At 39.4% G+C, this 16763-nt stretch overlaps 1 pseudogene; it reads right to left on the reverse strand.

The window, feature by feature from the left end:
- Nucleotides 1–9572: 9572 nt before the first annotated feature.
- LOC114629104 lies at nucleotides 9573–9705 on the reverse strand (annotated as a pseudogene).
- Nucleotides 9706–16763: the final 7058 nt, after the last annotated feature.

Raw genomic sequence — 16763 nt, forward strand, 5'->3', positions numbered from 1 at the left:
TTCAGACACACCAGAAGAGGACATCAGATCCCATTACAGATAGTTGTGAGCCACCATGTGGCTAGGAAATGAACTCAGGACCTCTGGAAGAGCAGTCAGCACTCTTAACTACCGAGCCACCTCTCCAGCCCCACATAGGGTTTTTAATACAAGAAAAATAGAGTATCTGGGGGAAAACTTAATCTCTTGGGTCTGTGAGACAGCCTCATTGGTAAAGTGCTTGCCTTTCAAGCTTGAGGATCTGAGTCCAGTTTCATCAGAGCTTATGTGACAAACACTGGGTGTGGCGATCTGGTTTTACAATCCCAGCATTGGGAAGGTGGAGACAGATTTCCTCAGGCTTGATGGACAGCCTGCTTAACCTTCTTGGCAAGTTCTAAACCAGGGAAAGAGCCTGTCTCAAAAACTGAGGTGGACAGCTCCTAAAGAACAGCACCTGGATCTGTCCTCTGCCTCCTCAGTCCTGAGTTAAATTCTCAGTTTCTATTTCTTTATCTGTTGAGCTACAGTAGATGAAGCAATCTTGTAGATTTCTTTCAGGTCTTCAACAGAGTGTTTTTGTAACTTTTCAAAATGGTACTTTGAGGAAATTGTAGAGGAAAAAGTAGTAAGTAAAATGATTATATTGTAATATGGCCTTAAATATTATTGTGTGATATTTACAAGACTTTGTTGCTCTTAATTTTGAGAAACAAGTTTTTCTTAACAGTGTGATTTTAGGGCTAGAAGGGAGGATAAAGAGTCTGCTGGTTACAGGAGAATGAGAAAGGCCTCTTTCCTCATGACATTCCATGGAAGAACTAGTACTGAGTACATGGTGGATTCCACAAAGTGTTTACGCCAATAAACTCTCAGGCTACAAATGTGTTATTCATTAGAACAAATTTAAAGTTTCTGAGAGTGAACTAGGAAAATGCATACACAGTCGACTTCAGTGTAGCCGTCTATGGTTAATAAGTCAAGAGATTATAAATTTGTGGTTAATTATCCCAGGAAAACCATGAACTCTGTTTCCCGAATGTGCTTACCATTGGATTTAGTAAGTAGAAACCTAGACAATCACATGGCGTCTTACTAAGAAAAACAACTATGGAAACAAACCCACAGTCGTTCTCCAGCAATGTAATCTGTGGCTCACAGATCTCAGGTGGTCTATGAAATCATACCGAGGGCCCTGCCACTTCTTGAATTCACCAGCTGTTGTCTGTTGCTTGTTCCAGCCAGTGGTGTCCTGGTCAGCACCACCTTGAATACTCCATGTCCTGTGACCAATATGTATGGTTTCTTTAGTAATACTGTTTTACCACTAAGTTATGGTGGGCAACCTGTATCAATAGCAATAGTCTGTATAGTTTTGGGGTGCTCTCTAGGATAGCTCTAGTCAACAACTCAAGGGTAAGAGCAAGGGCAAGTATTCCACATCTGTTACTAGGCTTTTAATCTGGCAACACACTGGTTCTAGGAGGGACATAATCCCTGTGTGTGAGGGAGCATAAATAAAATTTTTATATATGTTTAGTCATTCATTCTCTCACCCCTCCCGTCCTTCTCCACACATAAATGCCTCTTTCCTCCCTTCACACCATCTTTGTTCTTTACCCAGTCCTGTGAGAGATTACTTCCTCCTCCTATGAACCCTCCCTTTCTAGAGCCTGGATTCTACACACAGAGTTACTTCACACAGTAGAATGCTTTTGGGCTCCATCCATTTACCTGTAAAGTTAATTTAGTTTTTCTTTACAGCTGAATGAAACCTCCATTGTGTGTAGATATTACATTTTAATTATTCAGGGACCAGTTGATAGAAATGTAGGCTGTTTCCCTGTTCCAGTGTCTTACTCTGTGTTCTATTGCCATGAAGAGACACCATGACCATGGTAACTCTTATAAAAGAAAACATTTAGTTGGGGCTTGCTTACTATTTCAGAGGTTTAGTCCATTATCTTTTGTTGCAGGATATTTGATCACATTGTGAACCCCAAGATTGTGAACTGGAAAAACCTTGTTGTGGTGCGGATCAGCCTTTTATCTAAGAGCTTTCTGTTTATTGTAAACAAGTAGTTTTGGTATGCCTCAACCCTAGTACACACCTTTAACCCAAGAGCTTTTTGTAAACAGGAACTAAACAAAGTCAATGATGAATAGGTCAAGAGGTGGAGCAAGTAACCAGTTGCCAGGGAATGAACATAAGAAAACCCAGGAAAGAGAAAGGAGGGTCTTTGAGTTGAAGGGTATTTAAGACAGCATGGAGAAGGAGGAGCTTTTTTCTTCTGAGATATCAGTTGAGGAGAAAGTCATCTGGATGCTTTCTCTGCCTCTCAGAGCTAACAAGTTTTCACCCCAGCATCTGGCTCCTGAGTCTTCATTGGTAAAATCAAATGGCTGGGATTTTTGTTTTTTAAAGACATTTTGGTGCTCCAACTTGTGGCAAGGCCCCCACAGGCAGAGAGACAACTCCAGCTGCCGACAAACTGAGAAGCCATCAGACTTGTTAAATCATCTGGGAAGTCCTCAAGGAGAGAGTTAAGGATGAGAAGTACCACAATAGAAAGCTTTAGGTCTCTGTGTAGTGCTAATGTAGATGGCTTGTGAATAGAAGCAGAAAATGAAAGGCTAAATGACTTGATTATAATTGGCTCAATACTGACTATAAGTATTATTATTTTAGTATTTTATACTTTATTCTTAATAGCCATAATAGATTTCTGTACTTGCTCAAAGAAAAACTTGAATTGATACGACACAGGCCTTAGAAGGAAATCAGAGAGATTTATAAATGAGAAAAAGAAAAATACTCTGACACAGATGGAAGAATTTAAGACAAGCCTTAGAAAGACCTAAGAAAAAATACTCAGCTACAGACAGAGGAACTTAGACAAAAGCCTACCATGATAAAGACACCGCATAGTGATACTAAAAAGGGAAAAGCCCAAGATTGTTAGAAAACTAACCTTAGTTTATCCAGTAACTATATACAAGCCATGACAACAGACAATAAGTACCCCCAAGGTTATGGAGAAATAAAATGGAACCCTATAGACATTTTAGATTTGAGGAGATTTAAGAAAGCAGTTGTTTCCTATGGTATACATTCATCCTATGTGAAACAGATGTTAAATTCATGGGCAACTCAGAGCAGAATTATCCCTGAGTCTAAAAAGATTTGGCATCAGCAGTATTGGAAGCTGGTCCTCAGTTACAACGACGAACATGGTGGAAAGAGGAAGCGAGGGCTGTAGAAGAACAAAACAAGGCTGGAGGCAATGATATGTCCCAGGGTCAGTTGCTAGGTGAAGGTCAATATGCTGAGTTATAAAGCCAGCTTAAATTTGATGGCCATACCTCAGCACTACGTTATTTAGCCACTTTAAATGCTTGGGATAAGGTTGAAGAATAAGGAAAGAGGTCTGAGTCATTTACTAAAATTATACAAGGCCCCAAAGAAGGCTTCAATGATTTTTTGCAAAGATTGATTTTAGCTGTAAATATAATAATATCAGATTCAGAAGTCAGAAAAATGCTAATTGAACCTTTGGCTTTTGAAAATGCTAATTCAGAATACAAAGGGATGGTTAGACCATTAAAGGCAAGATACGCACCAATAGAGGACTGGATTAAAGATATGGCTGATATTGGATCTCATGTTTATGATGCATCTCTGGTAGAAGTAATTTCTAAAAATCTAAAGAAAAATAAAACTGGCAGATATTTTAACTGTGGTAAGCAAGGTCATTTGGAAACCAATTGTCAACAAGGCATTCCCAGAAGCAATGTTTTGTTTTGTTTTGTTTTGTTTTGTTTTGTTTTCTAGACATAATCCAAAAAGAAGGCTCCAGGCTTCTGGAGTATGCAGAAGGTGAGGTAAAGGCCAGCACTGGACTAATGAGTGGAGTTCAACAAGAGATAGGCAAGGTAACTGTTTGGTGTCAGGAAATGCCCTATGGGACCTCCCAACCTCCCACCCCATATCAAATTTGATTCAATCATTCTTTGTCACCATAGGAGAAACTCAGCCACCAAACAATCAAAAGATTTAATGCCTGTTGTTAGAAACAAAACTGCTCTAGATGTAATAAAAGTCAGACCAGCTTCAATAGATAAAGCAAAAAATTTAGGAAAGATGAGAAAACAAGTATTTTGGCAAACTTCTATAAATGATCCAAGACCAAAGCTGAAAATACAAATAAATGGCATTAAAATTGAAGATTTCATAGATACAGGAGCAGATATAACAGGAATTTCACCAAAATCCTGGCATCCAGATTGGCCTCTTCAGGAGTTAAATATTCAGCTTCTAGAAATTGGAACTTTATCTTGGGTGAAACAAAATGAAAGATGGGTCAAGTGTACAGGGTCAGAAGATCAAATAGGAAAATTAAAGTCATGTGTAGCTAAGAGAGCCATTAATTTATGGGGCCATGATTTGTTGCAGCAATGGAAAAACACAGGTTAACATTCCTCCAAAATCAGAAAGAAACCATAAAATAAAGAATGCCTCTAAGAGGGCTGGAGAGATGGCTCAGCGGTTAAGAGCACTGACTGCTCTTCCAGAGGTCCTGAGTTCAAATCCCAGCAACCACATGGTGGCTCACAACCACCCATAATGAGATTGGATGCCCTCTTCTGGTGTGTCTGAAGACAGCTACAGTGTACTCATATACTTAAAATAAATAAATAAATCTTAAAATTTAAAAAAAAAAAAGAATGCCTCTAAGAAAAAATATGAAAAGGTATTATCAAGAACAGTCACAGACTGTTTAGGTTGTCCATTAGCAGGACACAACAGGTGTTGGTCTTTCAAAGGTACTAATTGCCCTACCTTTAAAATGGTTAACTAGCCATGAAAAAAATGAATAAAAATATTTTTGAATGATAAGTTACCAAAGCATACTTGCCTTGATGGCATAAGATGAAGCATGGGATTTCTTTTTTCCCCTTCCCTTCTTCTTCTTGCTCCAGCTCCGCTCACTTTAGCCCAAGGGTTTATTTATTTGTTATATGTAAGTACATTGTAGCTGTCTTCAGATACACCATAAGAGGGCATCGGATCTCACTATGGATGGTTGCTGGGATTTGAACTCATGACCTCCGGAAGAACAGTCAGTGCTCTTAACCACTGAGCCATCTCACCAGCCTGAAACATAGGATTTCTTAAACTATTGTCTTAACTCCGTGTTAGAATTTTAGACTGCAGATTTCCACATAGTGCATGCCATCTTGGACACCAGCTTTTGAGTCTTCTTTTAAGTAAAAGGAATATTTTTGTTGTTTGGCATTAAAAACACAGTTAAGGGGCTGGAGGGATGGCTCAGCGGTTAAGAGCATGGACTGCTGTTCCAGAGGTCCTGAGTTCAATTCCCAGCAACCACATGGTGGCTCACAACCATCTATAATGGGGATCTGATGCCCTCTTCTGATATGTCTGAAGATAAGAACAGTATACTCACATACATGAAATAAATACATCTTTAAAAAAAAAGCAAACAAAAAAACAAAAAAACAAAACACAGTTAGGGGATTTAAAATGTTTTAAGTAAATTCAAAGGGTTACTACAACTCAATGATTTGGAGATAAGATACAATATTCGAGTGGTAGGCCATGCCTTCAATCCTAGCAAAGACAGGCAGATCTCTGTAAACAAGCTGGTTTCTAAATTCTAGAGTTACAGTGAACAAGGTGGTGGTGGTGGTGCACACCTTTAATCACAATACTTGGAAGGCAGAGGCAGGTGGACAAGAATTACAATGATTTAAATTTAGAAGCTTCTTATAAAAGGCAGACTGAAATTCAAAGTGAATGTCCTTTGTGATCTGAAAATAAATACACTCAAACCTTGAATATATATATAAAAAGAAAAAGGACAACATAGATATGTTTATCTGCTAAGGTATATTTAATTTCAAATATTTGAAAGGAAATTTTTAAAAATTTCAGTTGAATGATAATACTTATTCTTTTGCCAAAAACCATTTTGCCCTAGGAAAAATATAATCTGCCAAAAAAAAAAAAATCCCCCAGGGTTAGGGCAGGGGTTTGTTTTTTATCTTTCCAGAAGAATAAAAGCCTCCAACTCAGGAATCTGGAGACCACTGGACAAGTGAGACATGAAGAATAAAGGCGGTTCATCAAGAGAAAATGCACTAAGAAAAAGAATAAACTGGCCAAATACTATCCCTGCCCTCTATAGACCTAAGTGACAAATGGTCTTTATGTAGTCCCAATTTAATTAAAAACTAAAGCTGGCTTTGGGGTTGGAGTGTGGCTCTCTCCTTCTATAAACCCACTCATGCTTGTTAAAGGAAAACCCAAAATCTCTGTCTCATCAGAAAAACCACCTGGTATGGGACAGAGGAAAACAAAAAATAAGGGACTATTCTATTGCCACTAAGTGCATAATGTTTTGGTTTTCATTTGAATATCTAAAACTTCTCTTAAAGTATGAATACTATCTCAAAATGTATAAGATTATTATGTGTATATAAACTTTTCTGTCGTGTTCCTAGTAGTCATAAAGAATTCTAACTAATTCTAGAAATAAGTGTCATCTGTCTTCCTGTATGTGTTTACAGGTTTGAGTCTGAAACGAGGAACTAGGAACAAAGATTGTGTACCTCGGATGTACTTAACAGATTGTGGTCCTCAAACATTTCTGAGATTTGCTGAATATGGCATTTAAAATGTTTAGGTCTTGGGGCTGGAGAGATGGCTCAGCGGTTAAGAACACAGACTGCTCTTCCAGAGGTCCTGAGTTCAAATCCCAGCAACCACATGGTGGCTCACAACCATCCGTAATGAGATTGGATGCCCTCTTCTGGTGTGTCTGAAGACAGCTACAATGTACTCATCAATAAAATAAATAAATAAATATTTAAAAAAAAATGTTTAGGTCTTCTACCAATCCTAACAGTAACCTGTTAGGTTTTCAAGAAGATGATGGGGTTCCATAATGACAAATTCACCTGGATTCTGGTAACTCTAACCACTGGGGAAAACTGCCCCATGCTCCTTTTGCCACCAGGTTCTGTACAAACAGTGGACACTTTTTGGGTTGACTGCTATGTTCTACCTAGCCAGGATAGCCACTAAGCTGACAAACACCATCCAAAGATCAGTTTCCGACTACAAACTGTTCAGGATGCTCAAATTGCTGAGTTCATAGAGACTAACATGAACATTGTACAGAACTTTGAGCTCAAAAATACTTAATCCTAAAACTGCCAAAACCAACCAAGGTGGACATTGTGGAAAACTTGGCAGAAATAGTTTCATTGTTTTAATCAGTTTTACTGTGTTACAGTTTCCTTTTTGTTTAGACAAAAAAGGGGGTGTGGACATAGGAATGATATAGAAATAATAGAAAAAAGAGTAGATTATTGAATCTACTCTTATAGATCTTTGTATATGATACAAATTAGGTTATATTTGGTACATTGTATAGATATTTGTATATTGATTTAAAAAGTAACATTATATTTTAGTTACTATATAGTATCAACTTTTTAAAAGGTATTGTAGCTATGTTATTCTTAAAAATGTAAAGTGACATTCTATTCCTTTGAAAGCTACTATTATAAACTGTTTAGGATAATTAAGAAATGTAAGTTAGGGGCTGGAGAGATGGCTCAGTGGTTAAGAGCACTGACTGTTCTTCCAGAGGTCCTGAGTTCAATTCCCAGCAACCACATGGTGGCTCACAACCGTCTATAATGGGATCTGATGCCCTCTTCTGATATATCTGAAGACAGCTACAAGATACCTGTATAAATAAAATAAATAAATCTTAAAAAAAAGATAGACTCTCGATTAATTTTTTAAAAAAAGAAATGCAAATTAATTGTTGATCAAACTTGTGGTTATGTTAGATACTAGTTTAGTTAATCACAGGTGTTCTCTAAGTTAATCAGATAGGAAATGTCTAGAAACAAGCATCATTTGCCTATTCAAATATACTGAGATAGATAGGCGGTCTTCACAAACCTCAGAGATCTATGGAATATGGCATTTAAAGATTTTTATTAATTTGAGACCTTTTGACAGTGAGACATGTCAAGTCATGTCAACACCTCCATTCTTCTTCAAAGAAGATGAAGAGCATCAAAGAATTTCCTTAGGGAGTTTGCTTCAAATGTGGCAAGCTGCCACTGGGCAAGAAACTTCCCGTGCCTCAACTTCTAACAGTATGCTACCAAGCTGTGGACAAGTAGGACACAAGAAAAGTCTACTGCCAAACTCTGCCAGGACAACGTAGAAAAGTCGATCATAATTCCTGTTTCACAAAAAACAAAAAAACAAAAAAAAAAAGCCAAATATTCTGGGCTAATAGGCCAAAGAGATGGATGCTCCAACACTGCATAGCAATCATAATGACCGTTCAGGTGACAAGCCCTCTCTGTCATTCTATAGCTTTGGAAGGTGCATGCTCTGCACTTCCTGTTTATTCAGGTAATATTTATCGTTTTCAGGTCTTGAATGGGGTTGAAGACTAAATAGGTATAGTCTCACAGTTAAGCTTAAGTTGTTTTTTTGTTTTTTCCCCAAAAGCAGAATCATTAAATCAGAGCAACTGAAGAGCTGCAGTCACTCAATGGGAGAAGAGGCAGATGGCAGAGGGGTCTTGTGGTTTTTGTAGTATACTAGATCACTAAACTATAGTTACATCATGTTGTCAAAGCATTCTTTAGAAAAACATTTAAGTGCTAAAATTATCTTGAGTAAACTGGTCAGTGGTCATAAACACCAGCCATAAAATTTCTATACAATGTGTCCCTGACCTCAAGGTTATTAGTTAAGCTTGATGCTTAACTGCTACCTCCTCGATTCATGAATCCCTTAGGCACAGTAATTAAAACTTAAAACAGAGCTTTGGCTCTCACAAAAATTGCAAAAGAAAAAAAAATCACTAGGGGATTAAAGAGCACCAGAAGCATTTACAGAGAAGTCGGAAATGTACAAAGAGATTTGATGTCACTTATTTTGGAGACAGTATCATTATACCCGTGGCCAGGCTATCCTCAAAGTCACTGAGATCCTCCTGCCCCTGCCTCCTGACACAATAGCCACTTTTTAACATTTGTTAAATAAGACATAGATCAAGGACCAGAGAGCAATTATTGATTGAAAAAGGAATAATCTAATTTTAATAGTCAAGTGAAATGATAGAGAAAATGAGTCTTGACAAATAAGTTTCTTTTTACTTCTGTCACTCAGGTTTGGAATTTTCCAAGCATTCAGAAGGTTGAGGAAGGAGGATCATGAGTTTGAGGCCAGTCTGGACACGTCTCAACCCCAAATTACCCAAACAAGATCCAGGATATAGCTCACTGATAGAATACTTGTCTATATGCAGATGTTCCCACAAAACAAGCAAACAAAAATAACACACAAGCAATTTTCTTCTAAACAAAAGGTTTCACATATTTATTACTGAACTACTGAATGAACCCACAAGAGCACAGAAAGAAAGAAAACTTATATTCCTAATAAACACACTCAGCTGTCCAGACAATGGTAATGTAAACTTGATACAGTAAGTGAATGGTAACCTTCAGACAGCCTAAGTACATGTGGTTCCTTATAGCCCCAATTTGGTTCGGCTCCAATGTCTCCGCTTTTTTATTGCCAGCTTTCATCTGAACCCACTGGGGAATGGGACGATTTTGCTTTTGTTTCTTAGCCAGGAATCGCTTGGTCTTATGAGAAGCCATGGTGAAGAACCAAGTCAGGCAGGCACACACTTCCAAAGGTGGGGTGGAATTGAGCGCCTGACTCTGCTGGGTTTCCTGTGAGCACTCGCTATACCGGGGTAGCCCTGGACCCCACATCAGAACAGCTACGACGGCTTGGCCAAGCTTAAGTTTTTTAGGATTTAAAAAAAAAGTTTCACGATCCTAAAAGATATTTTTAGGTTGATAAATTCAAGTTATGATTGAAACTGATTTAGGTACAGAACTTTGGACTCACCACGATAGAGTACTTTCTCCAAGATTGCCAAATGCAATTGGACTGGGCATTGTAAATTAATTCTTACCATATAGTATATATTGGTGTTAGACAAAGGGTCTTTTATTTAGGCAAAAAGGAGGGGAAATATTGCAGGATATTTGATCACATTGTTCACCCCAAGACTGTAAACTGGAAAAACCTTGTGGTGTGGTTCAGCCCTAGCACACACCTTTTATCTAAGAGCTTTCTGTTTATTGTAAACAAATAGTTACGGTGTGGTTCAACCCTAGCACACACCTTTAACCCAAGAGCTTTTTGTGTAAGAAGCTAAATAAAGTCGATGGATAGCCAAGAGACACAGCAAACAACCAGTTGACAGGGAATGAACATAAGAAAATCTAGGAAAGCCGGGCGGTGGTGGCGCACGCCTTTAATCCCAGCACTTGGGAGGCAGAGGCAGGCGGATTTCTGAGTTCGAGGCCAGCCTGGTCTACAGAGTGAGTTCCAGGACAGCCAGGGCTGCACAGAGAAACCCTGTCTCGAAAAACCAAACCAAACCAAAACAACAACAACAAAAAAATCCAGGAAAGAGAATGGAGGGTCTTTGGGTTGAAGGGTATTTAAGACAGCATGTAGAAGAAGAAGATGCTTTTTCCTTCTGAGATATCAGTTGAGGAGAAAAGTCATCTGGATGCTTTCTCTGCCTCTCTGAGCGAGCAGGTTTTCACCCCAGAGTCTTCATTGGTAGAATCAAATAGCTGGACTTCTTGTTTTTAAAAACAACAGTCCTCACAGCAGGGAGTGTGGAGGCATGCAGGCGAGGCAGACTTGGTAGACGACAGTTCTAAATCCAGATCTGCAGTGGGCAGAAAAAGAAACACTGGGTCTGGCTTGGGCTTTTGAAACCTCAAAGCCAACCCCTAAGTGACACATTTTCTCAAACAAGGCCAGATCTCCTAATCCTTTTAAATAGTGCTGGTTCCTAGCCGTTTAAATATATGAACATATGGGGTCATTCTTATTCAGACACCACACCCAGCTACAGTAAATAGAGCATAAGCATGCTCTATTTATTTTAAGAGTCATCCATCACAGGTGGTGAGATGCCTCAGCAGGGAAGGATGCTTGGAGTTCTGTCCTCTGACCCCTCATGGTGAAGAGGAGGGAACCCACTCCTGAAAAACTGTCTTCTGGTTTCTACACACTGTCCATGGCGTACTCCCTACATCAGATAAATAAATGTAAAAGAATGATCAGCCATTATAGACAGCTGAATCTCTTACCATCCATGCATACCTCGTCTTGTCTTCCCCCCATCCTTTTTGCTCCCACGAGTATTTTGAATTTCATCCACATATTATCACATTCTTTTGTCTAAGTGATTTTTAAACAATTTTTGTTTACTTTCTGACAAGATTATTTATTTATTTTATATATATGAATACACTGTAGCTGTCTTCAGACACATCAGAAAAGGGCATCAGACCCCATGACAGATGGTTGTGAGCCACCATGTGGTTGCTGGGAATTGAACTCAGGACCTCTGGAAGGACAGCCAGTGCTCTTAACCACTGAACCATCTCTCTAGCTCCATCATCTAAGCGCTTTTTGTGTCAGCTAGAAACCGTTGTTGATTTGCTTGTTGAGCAGTTGCCTTGCACTGAACTACATTCGGGGGGAAACAGGAATTTAAAAACCACAAACATGCTCCCTACTCTCTGACTGTATCCAAATGGTGGTGGAGTTATCAGCTGAGTGACCTAAGTTACTGGCCTTCTTAGGTATGTAGTTCTCAGTTGCTTAATTGACCCCTGTCTTAGTTTCATCACAGGAAAGTTAACCGGCATGATAGTGATACTGAATATGGTTGTTGTAAAGAGTATTTGGGTAAGGTGGAGAGATCTGGTCATCAGAATGATTTATTACAGTTGGATACACCCCGTTAATTGCTGAAAAGTGACTCTGTGTTTACACTAGTATTTAAAGGAGAAGGAAATTACAAAACTAACTTGAGTATAGTTGACATTGTCAAGCCATCATTTCATTTGGAAAACTGACGAAGGGGAAGAATTAGGCCTTTATTTACTTTTTAAATAGAAACTGTTTTAGGGTCACTATACAGCTCCTCCTGTTTATAAAAGGAACATTTGATTACAGAAGACTGACCGCTAAGTTCAGGTTACATGAAATTAGAAAACCATGGGAGTTTTTGTTGTTGTTGTTTGTTTGTTTTGGGTTTTTGTTTGTTTTGTTTTTGCTTTTTTTTTTTGCCCCTAAGGACAATATTTATTCACTGAAGTATAAGATTACGTCATAGCTTAATGCCTGACACTAGTTAGGCAGGCCATATATCTCATTTTGTATGAGATGGTCCCAGTTGATGATTGCTGTCCACATGTGATTTTTCTTTCCCCTTCTCTTCTCACTCTCGCTCCGTCCTGCTCGCCCCTGCCCAGTTCGCTCCGTCCCCATATGTAATTATTGATATCCATTTTCCTCCCAAGGTGAAGTTTGTGTGACAATCGATAGAACCGGTCTATTGAAAGGTGTTTTAGATACCTTTCTTTTCAGAGTGACGGAACACCTGAAAGAAACCAGTGAGTGAGGAAGGATTTATTTTGGCTCAGACTTGTAGGGGCTACAGTTTATCATGGCCCAGAAGGATTAGAGGCTTGGCTCTGTGTAGCTTGGAGTGTGGGGAAACTTATTCACATCTCAGCAGATCAGGACAGAGAAAAGTCAGTTGAAAGCAGTCTGGGCTCTAACCCTCAGAGACTACTTCCCGTGGCGAGAGCTCCGCCTCTCAGAGGTTCCACAGCCAACTAAAGCCTTCACATCCAGTTTCAACAGCCCGGGAACAAATGCTTAAACACATGAGCATGCACAAACTATTAATAGTGAAAACAAAAGCATTTGAGTGATGTAACAGCCTGTTCCTTTGTAACGGCCCATTCTGCTACTTTGTAATGGCCCGTTCTGCTGCTCCAGTCTGCAGGCCAGGGTCTAGCAAGAGAGAGAGTGGGTACAGAGGGGTGAGAAAAGCAAAAGATGGATACAAGACAGAGTCTGGTCAAGTTTCTTCTCTTTATTGAAAAAAAGGTCCTGGGTGATTATAGTCTTTACCACGTGCCTTGCCCTTGTGGACAAGCTCAACTGAAGGCACTATGTCACGTGCCTTGTAGCCATGGATACCATGTGTACCTTGCAGCTGGTGGCACTAAACAGCAAAACAAGATATGTGAGAAAAACAAGATGTTTATCAGAGTGTGCTCAGCTGTTGCGGGCTGTTGAAAACAAGTCTCTTGTCAGGGTATATGGCTCGAGATGGCTGTAAAGATGATAGCCACTTTCGGCTAAGAGTTGGCTCCCAACAGAGTGAGGCCAAGATAATATTATGCGGGAAACAATTTGGTTATGGTGGAAGGTTCAAGCTGCCATCACTTTTCACCAGTGTCAATCTTGGCATCACAAAGGATGAAACAACCAGATATTTGTCTCTTCATGTGAAACAGATAAATACACAATACAATCAATGAGCTACTTTAATAAAATGTTTGATTTTTTTATTATTGTTATTATTTTATTGGGTTTTCAAGACAGGTTTCTTTATCTGTAGCCCTGGCTGTCCTAGAACTCATTCTGTAGACCAGTCTGGCCTCAAACTCAGAGAAAGCCACCTGCCTCTGCCTTCTGAGTGCTGAGATTAAAGGCATGTACCACTCCCTCCACCCCTCAACCCCCAGCTAAAATGTTCAATATAAATTTGATGCAGTGGTATATAACTGTAATCTCCTCATTCAGAATCTGAGGCAGAAGAACTAAAAGAGAATCTGAGGCCAGCTTAGGCTCATAGAAAAGCCTTATTTTCAGAACACCACCTAACAAATAAACTACAAGATCCTATCCAATATTTAGAGGAAGCAATCAGACAGATCCAGAGGTAAAACTGGTCCTGTCCTCACCAAGTCAGCATTAGAATAAAAGGACTGCTATAGGTTACAAGTGTCTTTTAGGAGACATAGCACCTAGATCTAGTCTTTGGTTCTAAATTGAATCCTGATTTGGGCAAAGCAGCTGAAAGGAACATTTTGGAGGCAGCTATGGAAATCAGTTGGATTTGGAATTACTGATAATTCTTAGGTACAATTATTTTTACTATGTAGAAAATTTGTGAGTTTTTTAAAAGATGGATTCTTCTCTCATATGTACAATACACCCTGACCAGTTTCCCCTTCCTCTACTCCTCCCAACTCTCTCTCAACTCCCTCTGCCCCAGATCCACCCTCCCGCCACTTCCCCCACTTTTTCCTTCAGAAAGAAGCAGGTCTCCAAGAGACAACAACCAAATAAAACAAGATACCATAAGACATGGCAAAAGCCATATCAAGGCTCATATCAGACCCAATAGGAGAAAAAGAGTCCCAAGAACAGGTGGGAGTCAGAGACACACCTGCTCCCACTGTTCCACGTCCCACACCAAGATTATAGCCATAGCACATGTGCAGAGGTTGTAGTGCAGACTCCTACAGGCCCCGTGTTTCCCACTTCAGTCTCTGCTAGCCCGCATAAAACCTGCTTACTTAATTCAGTGGGTCATGTTCTCCGGTCTCCTCCATTCCCTCTGACTTACAGTCTTTCCTCCCCCTCTTCCCTGGGGGCTCCCTGAGCTTGGAGGAGAGGGACCCAATGGAGACGTCCAATTTAGACTCTGTTGCCGAGTAATGTCTGGCTGTGGGTCTCGGCACCTGCTCCCCTCTGTCTCGACCCAGTTTTCCCCCCCCGCCCCCTTTCAGTGAAGAGTTGTTCAATTTCCTTAAGTTTGTAGGCTTTCTGTTTTTCTGTTGTTGTTGAAATCCAGCTTTAATCCACTGTGGTCTGTTAAAGATTCTGGGAGTTGTTTCAATTTTCTTCTATCTATTGAGGCTTGCTTTGTGTCCAAGTACGTGGTCAGTTTTAGAAAAGGTTCCATGAGGTGCTGAGAAGAAGGTATACTTACTTTTTTTGTGTTTGGGTAAAATGTACTGTAAATATTATTTAGGTCCATTTGGTTTATGAAGTCAATTAGCTCCAGCTTTTCTCTGTTTTTAGTTTTTATTTGAAAAGTCTGTCCACTGGTGAGAGTAAGTTATTGAGGTCTCTCACTAGTTGTATGTGAGGGTCGATGATATGTGTTTTTAAAGCTGTAGCAGTGTTTTATTTACAAAAGTGGGTGCCCTTGTATTTGGGTCACAGATGTTAAGAATTGAAATGTCACCGTCAATTTTTTCTTTGGTGAGTAGATAGTATCCTTCCCCATCTCTTTTGGTTAATTGGTTTGAAGTCTTTTTTTAATATATTAAGATAGCAACACAAGATTATTGTTTAGATCCGTTTGATCAGAAAATACTTTTCCAATCCTTTACCCTGAGGTAATGTCCATCCTTGATGTTAACTTGTGTTTCTTGTATGCAGCAGAAGGATGGATCCTGCCTTCACGTCCATTCTGTTAGTCTCTTTTCACTGGGGAATTCAGACCATTGATATTGAGACATATCAATGGCCGATGATTTTTAATTTGTTGTTGTTATTGATGGTGGTGTGAGTGTGTGTGCTTTCCTTCTTTTGGTTTTGCTGGTGTGAGGGTTTTTTTTTCTCATGTTTTCATGGATGTAGTTAACCTCCTTGGATTGGAGTTTTCTTTCTAGCACCTTCTGTAGGGCAGGCTTTGTAGATAGATATTGCTTAAATTTGACTTTATCATAGGATGTCTTATTTTTTTCATCTATGGTGATTGCATGTTTTGCTTGATATAGTATCTGGGCTGGCATCTGTGGTCCTTTTTAGCTTTTAAAGTCTCCATTGAGAGGTTGCATGCAATTCTAATAGGTTTGCCTTTATATGTTACTCGTGAGAGGACTGAGTTAGCCAGAGCCAGGCTGACTCCATGACAGGCAGTAAATTGGCAGTTTGGGAGACTAGGCCTAAGTTTCTGTTCCCAGAAATAAAAACCTGGATCCAGGAACATGTGTTCAGCTAACTACAGCCGTGGGCAGCCAATCCGAGGACACCTTGACGTCTGGCCTGTATTAAGAATAGGTAGCTAGAATGAGTAAGCAATCCCCTGGGAAGTCTTCAGAACCTAACTAATTGTAGAATTAGTCAGATCCCTAAAGATAGAGCTAACCAATCAAGATAAAAGGTCACATACCCCTCCCTGGAATTCCCCTGACAATAAAAGCTGGGCCTGCAAGTCCACCAGAGGTCTCCATTCCCAAATGGGAAGAACCATGCATGCAAAAAATTCAGCTGAATAAACGATCTTTGCTTCTGCATACTATTTGAGTATAGGGTATCATTCTTTAGCGATTCTTTGACCCTAACACTTAGTCTTTTTCCCTTGCAGCTTTTAATATTCTTTCTTTATTCTGTATGTTTACTGTTTGGATTATGATATGGGGAGGGGACTTTCTTTTCTGGTCCAATATATTTGGTGTTCTGTATACTACTTGTACCTTTGTTGGCATCTTTTTCTTTAAGTTAGGAAAATTTTTCTCTCATAACTTTGTTGAAAATAATTTCTGGAACTTCAAGCTGGGTTTTTTTTTTTTTTTTACTTCCATTTTTACTTCCTCTGTTCCTCTCATTCTTAGGTTTGGACTTTTCATGGTGTCCCAGACTTCCTGGATGTTTTGTGTCAGGAATTGTTTTAGATACATTTTCTTTGACCAGTGTATCCTTTTTCTCTGATATTCTTCCATGCTCCAGAGCCTCTCTTGTCATCTCTTGGGTTGTGTTGGTGACATTTGCCTCTGTAGTTCCTGATCTGATTCCTGAACTTTTC

This window comes from Grammomys surdaster, unplaced genomic scaffold (genome assembly GCF_004785775.1).
Source record: "Grammomys surdaster isolate TR1022 unplaced genomic scaffold, NIH_TR_1.0 278, whole genome shotgun sequence".
Lineage (NCBI taxonomy): Eukaryota > Metazoa > Chordata > Mammalia > Rodentia > Muridae > Grammomys > Grammomys surdaster.